The following is a 14,097-nucleotide window of genomic DNA, read 5'->3' as shown; positions in this document are numbered from 1 at the left end:
GGCTTTGAGCGGCGAAGCACTAACACTATTTCTGTTTCTTGATCTCCCTGACTTGTGCTTCAGTTCAAGACATGAGCCAATGAGAGGCCAGTTTCTCTCACGAAATGTGTCAACCTGAGCAGGACTCTGGGGGTCTCGTGCTGACACTGATCCTGAAGCTGACCAGTCAATTGAATTACATAGCCTGTTGCTACTAAGAACTCGGAGGAGGCCAGCAGGAAGGGGAACCGGTCGTCAACAACGCGGGCTCCCTCTGGATTCAGTTGTTAAAGAAGTAGAAGAGGATGTCCCTAGAAAACTAAGGCCGTTCTTTTCTCCATGTCATGACCAAAGAGCTCCACAGTGAAACAGCAGTCTCTGTAGTCTCAGTCCTTAGGGAGAAGCCTCCTCCTTCTACCACTGCCTGCTGCTTGCTGCCATGTCCCTACTCTACCATCGCAGACTCTTTTTCCCTGGGAACCATATGCCCCAGAAACCTCTTCCTTCCGTAAGTTGCTTTGGTCATGGTGGTTTTTTTTATATAGCCACGGAGAAGTAACTAAGACATCAAGTGTACTGGTACCCTCTTGCAAACCCTTAGAAGGCTAGAAGTGAAGGGTGGCTGAGCCAGGAGGGTCGAGAATTTTAGGCTAGCCCAGGCTACAAAGCAAAACCCTGTCTGGAAAATTAAAAAAATGAACAAGCCAATAAAACAGTCCGAGAGCTATTTGTTATTCTGAGTAACCTGTGTCGTTTTTGATGGCGTGGTTTCTGGGGAGTGAGTGCCTGCGGCATGAGCATCCATGACATGAAAACAGCCATGTCAAGGGTTCTAGTGACTCAGGCTCATGGGAGTGGAGAGGCCTTCCCCCAGTCAGGCTCAGGAAATGACAAAGCCTTTTCTGGTGTGAGCACAGATCTGACAGGTTGACCGCTAGCTAAAATCGGTATGTGGAGAAAGTACCTAAAGCAGTTTCCTTATCCCGGGTGACAGCCGCCGCCTGAGACTGCTCCCCTCCAGAGACCCTCTATGAGATGGACCAGCCCAGCCCTTGTTGATTCTGTAAGATGAAGGAGCTGACTTCTCGGTTGTTGTGCTTCTACTGCAGCTGTGACTCACTTGACCTGGTGTTTCTATATGTGTGTCTTTCCCTTCTTCATTCCCCATCACCCCGTGAGGTCAGTCCCAAAGCCATGCAGATCACAGGCTAGTGCCTCAGGGACTGACTCTGGGGAACTGACATCAGTCAGGTATGGGATGCTCTGTGTGAAACACACCAATAATTAGGGCGAGTTTTCTTGTTTCGGGCAGGTGTAAAACAGGCAAATAAGGTCCAGAGAAAGGACTTGTCTCTGGTGTCTCAAAGAGGAGTTATAAATCTAGTACCTAGGAGAAGGTTGGAGAAAGGGTGAGAGGCTAGTACACACACGGCTAAAGACCCAGGGAAGATACCTATTTTTACTTGAGGCTCATGGTGGATCTGAGGTTGCCTAGATCACTATCATACTCATGAGAGAAAGTATAATTCCTCTACCTCAGAATCGGCTCTTAGGGCTCAGTGCTCTGACACCAGCCAGAAGGATTTGAGAGATGAACACCTGGGGTAGAATTGCGCCCGAGGGAGATTCAGGCTCTTCGGAGCCACTTTGTGAGACCCTTGTGAGCCCAGTTTCTCTTACATAATGGATTAACCTCTTTTGGGTCTTGGTTCCAAGGTGAACAAAATGAGAAGAAACAACGGTCATGCTGAAAAGGGGTGCAGCCACGTGCAGCCAGTTCGCTCAGCACACTGCACATGGTTCATGCCCAAGGACAAGACCAGTAAGAAGTTCATCATTTAGGAGACTGTAGAGGCTGCTGCTGTCAAAGACACATCCAAAGCAAATGTCTTTGGTGCTTTGAAGCACACTGCTTCACAAACTCTGTGTCAAGCTGCATTACTGTGTGCGCTGTGCCATTTGTAGTAAGGTAGTCAGGAATTGATCTTGTGAAGCCCCAAAGGACTGAACACCCCCATGATAATTTAGGCCTGCTGGTGCTGCACCGTGATCTCCACCAGAGCCCATAGAAAGACATAAATCTTTGGTGATGGGTGGACAGAAAAAAAACAAAACCCACTTTGGACAAATAAAATAGAAGTTATACTTAAAAACAACAACAACAAAACCTAAAATGTGTCAACCTGAGGTATTCTGGAGATCTTGGTCTGACCCTGGTCCTGAAGTGGTGAGTGAGGGGTTACTTTGGTAGAACCAATCTAGAAGCTACAAGCCGAGAGCCCTCTCACACGCCGAGAGCTCCCCTGGCACAGGGGAGCACTGCAGGGTGGGGAACCTTCCTGGTTTTGGAATTTTCTGGGTTTTGGGCAGGATGATGCAGAGAAGCCAGGCCAGAGGCTGCAGGGTTTTTGTTTCTTTTTCTTCTCGGTTGGGCTTCTGAGACCATGCAGAGCTGCTGCTGGCCTAGGAGCCACGCTGCACGTGGCCATGTATAAAATAAAATAGGGGGAGATGTGGAAAGAGTGAACCCTTACAATGAGCATGTATGACCTGAGCACAGCCACGTGGTCGAGGACTCCAGTGCCTCGTGCCCATGGGAATGCCAAGGACTTCATCAGGTCAGGCTAGAGGGTGGTGGTGGCATATGGCACATTATAACCCTATGCAAGTAGCTATGTTTGCAAGAAGGCTGCTGCCTACTTAACCGGGGCAGGAATCTCCCCTGAACAGGAGTTTCTTGACTGTGTAGTGTAGAGAAAGAGATCTAAGAACTACCATGTAAACATTCATCCTTCTCTGCTTCCTGGTTGTGGAGACAATGCGACCAGCTGCTTCCTGCACCCCCCTAATTCCTTGCACTCCCCCCGATGGCAGATGATACTCTTGAACTGTGAGATACAGTAAATCCTTTGCCTGTTAAGTTGCCTTTGCCAGACTCCTTTATCACGTCAGTAGAAGAAGATACAGAGCTAGGGGTGTGGATTATTTCTCCCACCATGTTAAAGCACACCATAGTGTTCAGATAGTTCAGGGAATGAAAAGGACTCAAGATGACCTCCAAGGAATGAGGACAACTGAGTGCTTGGAGCAAACCTACACTGCGAAGTTCTCACCCGTCAGAGATAAGAAAGTGAGGGAGAAGATGCCACAGGTAAATGGTGGAGTTAGCAGATCATAATGTAGCTTTTGGTTGAAGTTTCATCTTGGGCTTTGCTGTTGTTTGTCCAGTTGTTCAGAAGTCTCTTTAACTATATAAGAGAATGATATTCATTCTTTCAAAGACATTTTGCCTGGACATTTCTTTAGTATCTTAGAAAGAGTAATTCCCATAGAAGTTGTTTAGAACATGTTTACAGTATGTATCCAACTGTTCTTTTATGTGCATTATACATTTGCAATGATATTCTAGTATGTGAGACGTAGGTGCCTTCCCACCCCCTTGATTGGCAAACTTTTATACCAGGATATCTTGAAAGAAAATAAGACCCTGATATCTTGAAAAGCCTGGGAGTAGAGGAGAAGATGATGGAATTCTGCAATCTTTCCTTTCATCTTACCTCGGCCACCTTCTCTCTGTCCTCCTTGTGTGATAGACATTTCCTCCTGGGACCCACCCACTCTGCCTTTAGAATATAAAAGACTAAGAGTTCCTCCATTTCTTGTGTCCCAGACTGGCAAAAGCTTCATGGTCTAGGTTTTCTCCAAGCACGCAATTGTCCCCATTCCTTGAAGGACAATTTGACACTGTCCCAACCCCAGAATTATATGGTCATTACATGCAGGAGAAGACACAGGAATTCTACAATGAAGCAGACAGTGCAAAGAGAGCAGCATAGAGCTGAGACTTGGGCCGTGTGTGTGTGTGTGTGTGTGTGTGTGTGTGTGTGTGTGTGTGTGTTTAAAGAAGCCAGAGATCCACCTGAGGTGTTATTCTTCATGCTGTCTGCTTTGTTTTATGAGAAGTTTCTCAGTGAGATCCGGGTCTCTATGGTTAGGCTAGAATCGCTGACCAGTGAGTGATTCCCAGGGACCACCAGGTTCTAACTTCACACTGTTGGATTTGGGGGATTGAAGCCTGGCTCACATGCTTGTGAGGAAGGCACTTTATCCACGGACCTAGCTCTCCAGCTTCATGGTCCTTAAGTTTGATATGACTATTGTTTGCTGTTGGTTTAGGAGAAAAGAAGACCCAGAAGGGAGGTTCTAATGCACAAGGCTTAGTGTCTTCACCCTGTGGGTCACATTTTGGAAGCATCATCTCAATGGCTTATTGCACAAATACTGCATTTTTTGATGACACTGCACAACAATGCAGCCTCCCTGTGTTCCTGGAGCTTGCCATCTTGATGGGGAGGTCCATAAAAACCCAAGAAAGAAAAGACAATAGTGAAGTGAATTGTGCTCCGTGCCCTGAAAGAGGTGAACAGGATGCCAAGAGGAGAATTTGGGAAGAGGGCAGGAGGGAGTGGTAGGGGAAGCCTGGTGGGGGACTTGGACTCTCCATGGGTAAAGAAATACAGTGCAGGAAACCGAAGACCACATGAAACACCACCACTCAAGTGACAGCCCAAAGAAAGCTGCAGTCCCCAAGCATTCGTGCCACAGCACATGCAGTGCTGTGCCTTGCTTAAAGATAGAGCAGCAAGAGGGCTGGAAACATCCCAGTGGCTTCATGGTGCCAGCATGTGTGTATGCATATGTGTTCATGTATGTGTGCATACATGTATGCACATGTGTGACTGTGTTTGTGTGTGTGTGTGTCTGTGTACACGTGCACGCGCAGAGACAGTTTTGTTTTCCCGGGTCCTCATTCTGCTAATGTCTTCACACAGCTGTCTCACCTGAATGCCATTTGCTAAATGAAGCAGCAGCTCTGGATTCAGGGAAACAAAGGGGATGGTTGTCATAGTAACAGAGGCCACCAGGAACCATGGCAAGCATCTCCTCCTCCTGTTCTCCTGAATCCTTCTCTCTGGCAAAGGCTCTGAGATCCCCTCAGCTACAGGAGGATCCTGCCAGTGGTGGTGCCCTGTGGGGGCAACTCTCAAAGCTCTAGGCTCCTTTACCAATCTTTCCACAGCTCAGGAAAGTTATTCAGTCCTTGGTTACTGAGGGCAGAGGATGTCACTGACAGGTTCATGCCTCCAGACTAGACATACCTTTGGAAATATTTTGCCTTTCTTCCGTCTCCTTGTCCTGCTACTGCCCTAACAATCTCGGGAATATAAAATATGCAACAGGCTGTATTTGAGACATGGCTCCTGACTCTGTTTACCAGGAAAACTTGTAGTGTTCCCTGTACGGCTGTCATAGGAGCCCTGAATTCTACCACGGATCACTCACTCTTCCCTCTCTTAGGAAGAGTGATTTTTTTTTTTTTGAAATATTCATCATGTTCTGATCAATTTGAACAGATCAGGGTATCTGTAAAAAGATAATGCTTGACAGCAAATGAATTGAAGCTCTTTTAATTGGAATGAAGTTCCCTTGTGAGAATTTAATTTTTTTTATTGACATTTCCAGGAATCCATCCCAGATAATTCGAGACTTCCTTACAAAATGACAGTCTCTCCTATCTTTTCAAACTTAGAAATGATTCCTATTTTGGGGTGATATGAAAGTCTTGCTTAACTTATACTTTCCCAGTCATCTTGAATACTGTTCTGGAGTTCGACTACTCTCTGGCCCATTGTTATTTATATTTTCAATCGTGTTTGGGACAGAAGAAAGTTTTGGGTAGACTAAAGAATCCGGAGTCTGTGGAACTGACTCTGATGCTAGCTGCACCCTTTCCCGTTTCTCATCGTCTAAGGTCAAGTCTTACCTGCTAGGGACCTTAATGCATTTTAGTGGGCACATCTGTAAAATGCACAAGGAGACCGAATCTGCTTCTCACAATTATGGTGGGGATTGAGTCAGGGACTCCAAATAGGTAGCTTTGACCAGGCACTACCCATCTTGCAATGATGGGGAGGGAGAACCCATCTTACTTGGCTCACAGGGTTAAAGGCTCCCAGGGAGCAGTAGTAACTACCTCTTCATTCTTTCTCCCCACTTCTGAGCACATGGCAATACCAGACACTGCTGGCATTAAAAAGAATCTTCCACAAAATTACATCAGCTTCATTAGCTGAAGTGATTTCTTTCTTCCCCAGTTGAGAGAAGAAAAGAGAAACAAGAAAGGTGGGTAATTAATTCGGAGGACGCTCTAGCTAAGACTGCTGCATTCACTGCAGCCTCGAAACTTGAAGGTTCCAGGCTGAGGAGATGGCTCAGCAGTCAAAAGCTCATGCCAGGAAGCCTGTCCACTTGAGCCCAACCTTGCAAAGGATTCCCAAAGGCCAGCCTCTGACCTCCACAGGCTGCTGTGGTACACACACATCACAATAATCACAAAACGAAACCTCGGGCTACTGACGGGGAGACAATCTGGTGTGCGGAAACGGAAGCGGAAGCAGAAGCAGAAGCAGCGCTCCAGCCTCACTCTGAGCTCCCCTTAGGAAGACGCTGTACATTTACCATCCCCACCGGTGCTGGGGCTGGGAACGTGAGGACATTCTATGTTGCACCGAGCTTTCTTTTCAGGCTCCCTCGCACTTCTACTTTGCTCTGAAGTTTTGAAGGCTGGTTCCACAACACATCCCTCAGCATGGGTGCAAAGGGAAGCCATTGTGTCTATAAACAAGGGGATGTGTGGCTGTGGTTTGAATGTGGACTGTCCCCCACAGGCTCACATGGTCGAACACTCAGTCCCCAACTGATAAAGCTCTTGTAGAAGGTTGTGGAGAGAGGAGGGAGAAGAGGAAAAGGAGGAAGAGGAGGAGGTTTCTGGGGGCTGGCCTTGATAGTTTGCCCTTGATAGTTTCCTGTCTGGGGGAAGCCGTGTGACCAGCTGAGTTCCTTCCCCACCAAGGTAAACTATAGACCTTCAGATTATGAGGAAGTATAAACCTTTAAGATTCTTCATGTCAGGGTTTGCTGTGGCGAAGTCTCCAATACGGTACCCCAGCTTCTGCAAATGTTTCAGATTGTTAACTGAATAGCTTATCGGTCTCTCAACAGCAATGGCTGCTGGTAGGAACTGTGATCATCAAGGAACACAAGCTACTAACCAACCAAAGGCACTAGGGTCTTTTGGAAGGGGGTTGGCCCTCCTACACAGTGGCATGGCCGGGTATAGATGATGTCTGTTTGTCCCATTGCTGTCCAAGGTTCCCGGAACTCTGGGACTGTGCCCTCTGTGCTGGAGTGTGAGCAGGCTCACAACACTGTCCTAGTAAGCGAAGTTCTCTTAGTGTGAAGGCAGCGGGATGTGTAGGTAATAGGGATGAGCAAATCAGAAAGGAGACGTTAAGATACATTCACTGATTATGTACAGCAATGATCATTTCTTCGTTTTTATTAAAAATAAACAAGCATATCGTTTATGTGAAGGCAAAGCTACATTGGTCAACATTTCTTGGGTCAGTCAATCAGCCTAGGTATTCCACAGGTTTTTCAAGAAGATGCAGTAGAAGGCACAGGTCTGAGATGTATTGTTGGGTGAGTTTGAGGAAAATGGACATGTGTACATGGGCAGTACTCCATCCAAGGACAGAGCAGGAAGATTCCGAAAGCTGGTACCTATGGACCAAATACAGCCTTGGAGTGGAGTGGGCTGGAGCTTGTGAGAGAAGAAGGGTCAGCATGTTCTTTTAGGTTATTTGAAGAGAGAGAGAGAAAAAAAAGGACAGCTCAGAGTCTGCTTGTGGTTCTCAGAGACTTAGGATCTGGTAACCCTTTCCTTTCCTTTTTTTCTTCTTATTTTTTTGTATCTTCTTTTTAAATTTTTTATCCAGATGGTAGATCTCTGCCTCATCTCCACCTGGTCCCACCCTCCCTCCCTCTTTTCCCCATCCCCCCCAGTCCACTGAAAGGAGGAGTCCTTCTTTCCTGCCATCTGACTCTAGCTTATCAATCGTCATCAGGACTTCCTTCATCCTCTTCCTCTGTGGGCTGGCAAGGTTGCCCTGCCAGAAGGAAGTGATCAAAGAGCAAGCAACTGAGTTCATGTTAGAGACAGCCCTTGCTCCCCTTACTAGGGTACCTACATGGAAACTGAACTGCCTATGGGCTACATCCTCTTTGTGCATGGTCCTTGGTTGGTGCATCAGTCTCTGAAGGCCCCCTGGACACAGAATTTTTGGCTTTGTTGTCTTCTTGTGGCTTGTAACCCTTTTCTAACCAGATAAAAACTCTGTTCCGACTCATGTCTTCATGTTTGCATCTTTTGACATTCGTAAAAATATAACCAGGTAAGATGCCCTTTTGAAGTGTTTGACCCTTTGGCCAAACACAGTGTTTTTTAATGCACTTGAATTGATTTGCATAACAGTTATTTATCCATTTTCATTGCTGAATATTTTTCCATTTTATGAACAAACCACTTATATCTACTAGTACTGAAGAGAACCTGGGTTCTTTCCACTTTCTTTTTTCCTAATGTGAATGAAGCCACGGGGAATGTCCTTGTACAGTGATTTTCTAAGTACGATTTAATTTATTCAGGATAAAGATTGAGGAATGGGATTGCCGAATCATAAGATGGTGGTCTCCAAGAACCTTGTGCATGGATTTCTGTGGCAAAGACAGGATGTGCTGATGTGACAGGAATATGTGTGAACAGTCATTCCTTGGACAGCCTTAGCAGCTTGGCCTGACCTCATCATTAATTTCCACCATTCATCACAGCACCAGCTTCTGTTTACATGGCTTACACTGGTTAGCCCCATCCACCGATGGCCTTTGCCTGTAGACATTTTCAGATCTGCAGCATCCACAGGCTGAATATCGAAAGCCCCAGAGCTCCCAGAGCAGACGCTTTTAAGTAACCAACAGGACACCACCAATAGATGCTTCAGCATTCTAGGACTTTGTTTCCATCCTAAATGGTTAATGATATTGTATTAAACTGCCATCTAGATATTATATACCCGGGAGGCAAGTGAGAAGCGTGAATGGATTGTTTAAATGTGGCTACCATTTTTCTTACGTTTACACAAATAGTCTGAAAGACTGTTGACTATATGCATGTGGATAAGGGATATTCAGCCTGCATCCATGCCTTTAGGATAAGGGATACTAAGCCTGCACCCATGTTCTAGAAGCAGAGACTGTGGTACCTAGGGATTAAGGAATCACCGCGTCATACAGCCGATTACAGACCCTGTGTTTCGGCTCTTGTGTTAAATGCTGTGCTAACATTTTCTGAGCAGATGTGGACAGGTGTCAATCAACCCAAAGAGGGTGGGGACAACAGAGCAAAGAAATGATTGTGCCCAAGTCTGGTTTACTGAACTGGAGGATTGGAGTCACTTAAAGGGGACTCAAAGGGAGCTGATCACGAAAAGCCCACCCCAGCATGAGTGATGATTCACACACACACACACACACACACACACACACACACATCCCTGGCGCCCCTTCCCGATTTGCAGAAGCTCCACAAGGTCTCCTCTCTCCAACAATTAATTGTTTACTGCTTATACAGCCTTGGCGGCTCACATAGGAAACCTGTGATTTTCTGAGTTCTCTAAGTCTATAAATCCTATGAGTTTCTGTCCTCACTACTGGGGAGAACAATTCATGGGACTTGCCTCTACAACAGTAATGCTACTGTCACTAAGCCCATAGGTGTTTTTATGTGCCTGTTTTCTGTCCTGTTGGGTGTTTACCCATGCAGTCGGTGTTTCTGAAGCTGCAATCGGTGGAGAAACAAAGCGATATTTGGATCCATGATAGTGAAGTCTTCAGAAAGGTCTCATGATTTACCCCCCACATATTATTATTATTATTGTTGTTGTTGTTGTTATTAATTTTTGACATAAAATGGAACACTCTTCTTGGGACTACTGTGAAGAAACTCCATTTAAGACTTGCTTATCTAGTTGGGGGAAACTGGTCAGTAGTTTAGTTCAAAGCCCAGTGAAGCCTGAAGCAACATGCTAAATAAAAATGCAACGACAGACAGAGAGCCAGAAGGCTTCTCTCCGAAGTTAATTTTTCCAAGCTTTGCTGAGCTTTTTCTCCTGGCATCACAGGGTCAAATATTTCCATCTTCCTTTCAGCTGAGGATTTCGGTTACTGGGTCATACCTGAATTTCAGGAAAACAGTATATAACATTGAAGATATGTACATCCCAAGATTGCATTACGAGCTGCTCATCTGATATTCAAATGTAACCGGGCATCCTGCATTCCTATTGGCTACAGCTGCGCATTCTCTCTGCTTACCCCAGAGGGTCCGACTCCCCTCGACTTGAAGGAAAGAAACTCCAGGCGAAGCTGCTTTGCTAACTCATTTTCCTGGGAAAGAACCATTTCCCCTTTTATATAAATAATGTAAAACTTTAGCGATGAAGTATGTGGGCATAGGGAAGGTGAAATGGAAACTTTACAATGTAAAGTACTTTCTCCCTGCCCCTAGTTCATTAGCGAAATCTAGTGACTTAAATTACGCAGCTAACCTCTTCCACCACTGTTAGATTATAAATCAAGTAGGTGGCTACCACGGAAGGAGTTGTAGGATCTTTGAGAAAGGTTCTCATCAAGCTAAGAGGGGCAGAAAATTTCCTATTACCATGTCGTGCATAAATGGAAATGCTCAAAGCCCCACTTACAGCGCATTACCTCTGTGCAATTCACTTGCTAAAATCAAAGAAACAAAATGGGAACAAATTCACCACTTTGCATAATGGAGGAACACACACACACACACACACATACACACACAAAAAAAAAATGGTAGGGACTCTCTTCAATCAAAGACCACAGGTAACCAGGTAACCGGAGACAGACAGTATCATTCCAACAGGGGCTGAAGTGTTGAAGGTACTTCGCTGTCTGTCTTTCTGCCTTTGTTTTTGTCTGTCTCCGTGACTTTATTTTGTGTGAAATTTGGAGAGATGAATTCCATTTTCTGTTAATTCAATGGCTGTCATACTGCATTCCATCATGCGCCTCGGATCATCACAATGAGATGTTAGGTTTAAATGAAGTGTTATAGCACATCTCTTAATAAAGCAGTGTGCTTAATCCTGTCTGGACTGCCCAGGTAGCCAGACTGGAGCCTGGCATCTGCAGACAGCAGTGGAATGACCTGAGTTTAATTGCAAACAACCTGTAATTGTGAGCTGAGTGCTTACTTGAGCTTCATGGTACAAAGCATCCATTTAATACGCTGTGAGAAATAAGAAGCTTGGATTTCTTTTTTAATAAAACAGTTGGGTGAATGAGGGAGCAGGAACTTTGAGATTTATACGGAGCACGGTCTAGTCCTAGGACCCCTCCCTCACCCTCGCTCCGGTAAGCTGTTGTATGTGCAGTCTTTTTGTGTGTTCTGTTAGCTAAAGGGCAGGGGACTATGGGTGAGAGAGAAGCCTTGGAGGAAACTGTGAATTTGGTCAACTGTTGAGAAGGCACCCTGTTACAACTGTACTGTGGGGAAGAGACCTAAACTTCCCTTCACTTGAAAGGTGGTAAAACGAGATGCCCAAATAGGAAAACCAGCCAAGGGTGCACCGGAAATATTCCCAACCCAAAGCAGATGCATCTCTGAGGGATTTTTTTGTTTTCAGACGTGTTTTTCTAAGCAGACAAAACAAATTAATCATTATTCATTTAAATATTCTTTTGAGGATTCATTACTGTTAATTATTATTAGTGTTTGTGTGTGTGAGAGAGGGGGGCATGCTCACATGCACATGTTCACGAGAGCACGTATACACATGTACATACAGAAGTGTCACAGCACTCGGAAGTCAGAGGAGACAGTTTACAGGGGTCAGCTCCCTCTCTGTGGGTCTCAGGTCGCAGGGACCCAACTCAGATCTTCAGACTTGGCAGCAAGTGATTTGCCCACACATCCATCTCATGAGCCAAATAGGTTCATCCCTGGAGTTAAGGGACGCCATCTGATTTCTCACTCAGGGTCCTCCAAAGCGGAGCGGAGCGCCCATTAGAGTTTCTGCCTCTGTCCTTCCCTTTGGAGATAGCACAGCATCTTGGGAAGTTTTCAGGCACACTCCCACCCAGAGTGGAGCAAACTGAGTTTGTATGGGGGGACCTTCATTAAGGTGGGCTGCCAGCTGTCAGATCGCTTACTGCCCAGCCTGCTGAGTGAGAATGCAAATCGGCCACCTCTGGTGCTGTCTCATTTGCAGCTATTGATCTACGCTTGAGGGAGGGTTCTGAAGAAACTGTCTTTGAAGCTCCCCCACCCCTGCTTTGCTCCCCCAGTCCATGTGGCTCCTTGGTCCCTGGCATTCATCTTGATCTTTGTGTTCCCGGCACCCAGGTAGGTCATTTCAGGTGACTTAATAGTGAGATACCATCACGGAAGGATTTGGAAATAAAGTCTTCGTCGTGTCACATTAAGGCGGGCCTATCAAGTGGCAGTTTATCAAGAGCCACCTCACAAGGTTTTAATGAGCACGCTGCCTGTTCTTGTACAATACTAATTAATCCCATTTTTTCACACTGCTGTGACTGCTCAAGAAACCCACATTGTTTTATACTCGGTAGCAAAGCGGCTCTTACTGATTAAATCTCCTTGCCTGCGATGGAGCTTGACAACTGAATTATACCTTGCTCAAAATAATAATGGGTATCAGCTAATAAATACGGTTTAACACACACAAAACTATGCAGCCAAAATCACACCACAAAATAGTGGTTTGACTTATAGGCTCAGCAGTGTTTCATTAAACATCTGTATTATAATTCACTGGTTTTCCAACTGATGTAATAACCTAATTGATGAGAACAAAGACAAGCTTTATTTATCCACCCAATTGCTTGCTTCTTGACTCACGCTTTTTTTTCCCTGGGTGTTATTGTGGAAATAAATATGCAATATTCTTTTTATAGAAGTCTAATTTAGGTCCCCTTCTCCCCCTATTGAGAAGTCAGCACCACTGCCACCATGTGTATCTGACAAGTTCTTGATCTTTTGTCATGGAGGTCTTTGGATTGGGTAGGTGGGGCTGAGGCTAACAGAGGTGAGAAAGGAGGTTTCTGGACCTTTGATAGACCTATGGGTGGTCCACTAACCTCTTTCCAAAGGAGGAGATTTTTTTTCTACTATAACCCTCCAATATTTTTGAGTGTTCTAAATTAATTCTAACAGAGCTGATAGGACTATACATACCTCTTAAATGACATACGTGCCCTCATCTTCAGCAGCTCCCCGTCTAAGTGCCACTACAGGTGTGTAGAAGTAGCAAGGGGGGAAAAAAGCACATTCAAGATCCCCACCCTTTCTTTCTTTGCATAAGGTGTATGTTTGCCAGGTGTGGTGGTGTACACCTGCAGTCCCGGCACCTGAAAGGCTGAGGCAGGAGGATTACTCAAGTTTGACACTACAAAGCAAGTATCAGGACAGCCAGGACTATAGAGTAAGACCTTCTCAACAAACAATCAAAAAATGTGTAGGTCTGCTGCAAATTGAAGTACAAAGTGGAGAAACGTTGACCCTGTAGCTCGGACTTGAGTATCTGTTGGTACCAGCTACCTAATAAATAAACCTGCAGAGGTAACCTTGGACTCATATGAGACAGGACATCATTTGGACTTGACAGTAGCTTTTCTTTGAGGTGAAAGTTCCAGGCTGCATCTTGACTTTCCTACTCCCAAATAACTCAGCAGATTGCCTTGAAATGCAACCGCCTGTTTCACTCTGGGATTCTGCCTCTGCCCTTCAACTACGAAGTAGGCATGGATGAGGCTTTATTGAGAGCAGTTTGCCCCAAGAGCTCTCCTGACCTGAGGAGACCACACACAGCCAAGGAGGGAAGGCTTACACACTCAAGAGCTTCCTTTGTGGAGGGAGGAGTCACATTAGGAGGCACAGAGGTAAGGCGGATGGCAATGTCTGTGACTGACAGATGTGAAGAGGAAACCCATGCAGGGGACAGCTACCTCTCCTGTGTGGTCACTCACTGTGAACTCATGAGATGCTGATGAAGTCAGAGCCCACGTTCTGCACTGGGCACAGGCCTCCTTCATGGTGCTTCCTTCATGCTCTATGAAGAGGTCTTTCTTTCTTTCTTTCTTTCTTTCTTTCTTTCTTTCTTTCTTTCT

At 45.5% G+C, this 14,097-nt stretch overlaps 1 pseudogene; it reads left to right on the top strand.

Annotated features, from left to right (window-relative positions):
• Positions 1–418: 418 nt before the first annotated feature.
• The window catches only part of LOC129668138 (40S ribosomal protein S26-like), a 22,726-nt pseudogene continuing 9,047 nt past the window's right edge, over positions 419–14,097 (top strand).

Source organism: Psammomys obesus, unplaced genomic scaffold, assembly GCF_907164565.1.
Source record: "Psammomys obesus unplaced genomic scaffold, mPsaObe1.curated_primary_1811, whole genome shotgun sequence".
Classification (NCBI taxonomy): domain Eukaryota; kingdom Metazoa; phylum Chordata; class Mammalia; order Rodentia; family Muridae; genus Psammomys; species Psammomys obesus.
This window is presented reverse-complemented; position numbering and strand designations above follow the sequence as displayed.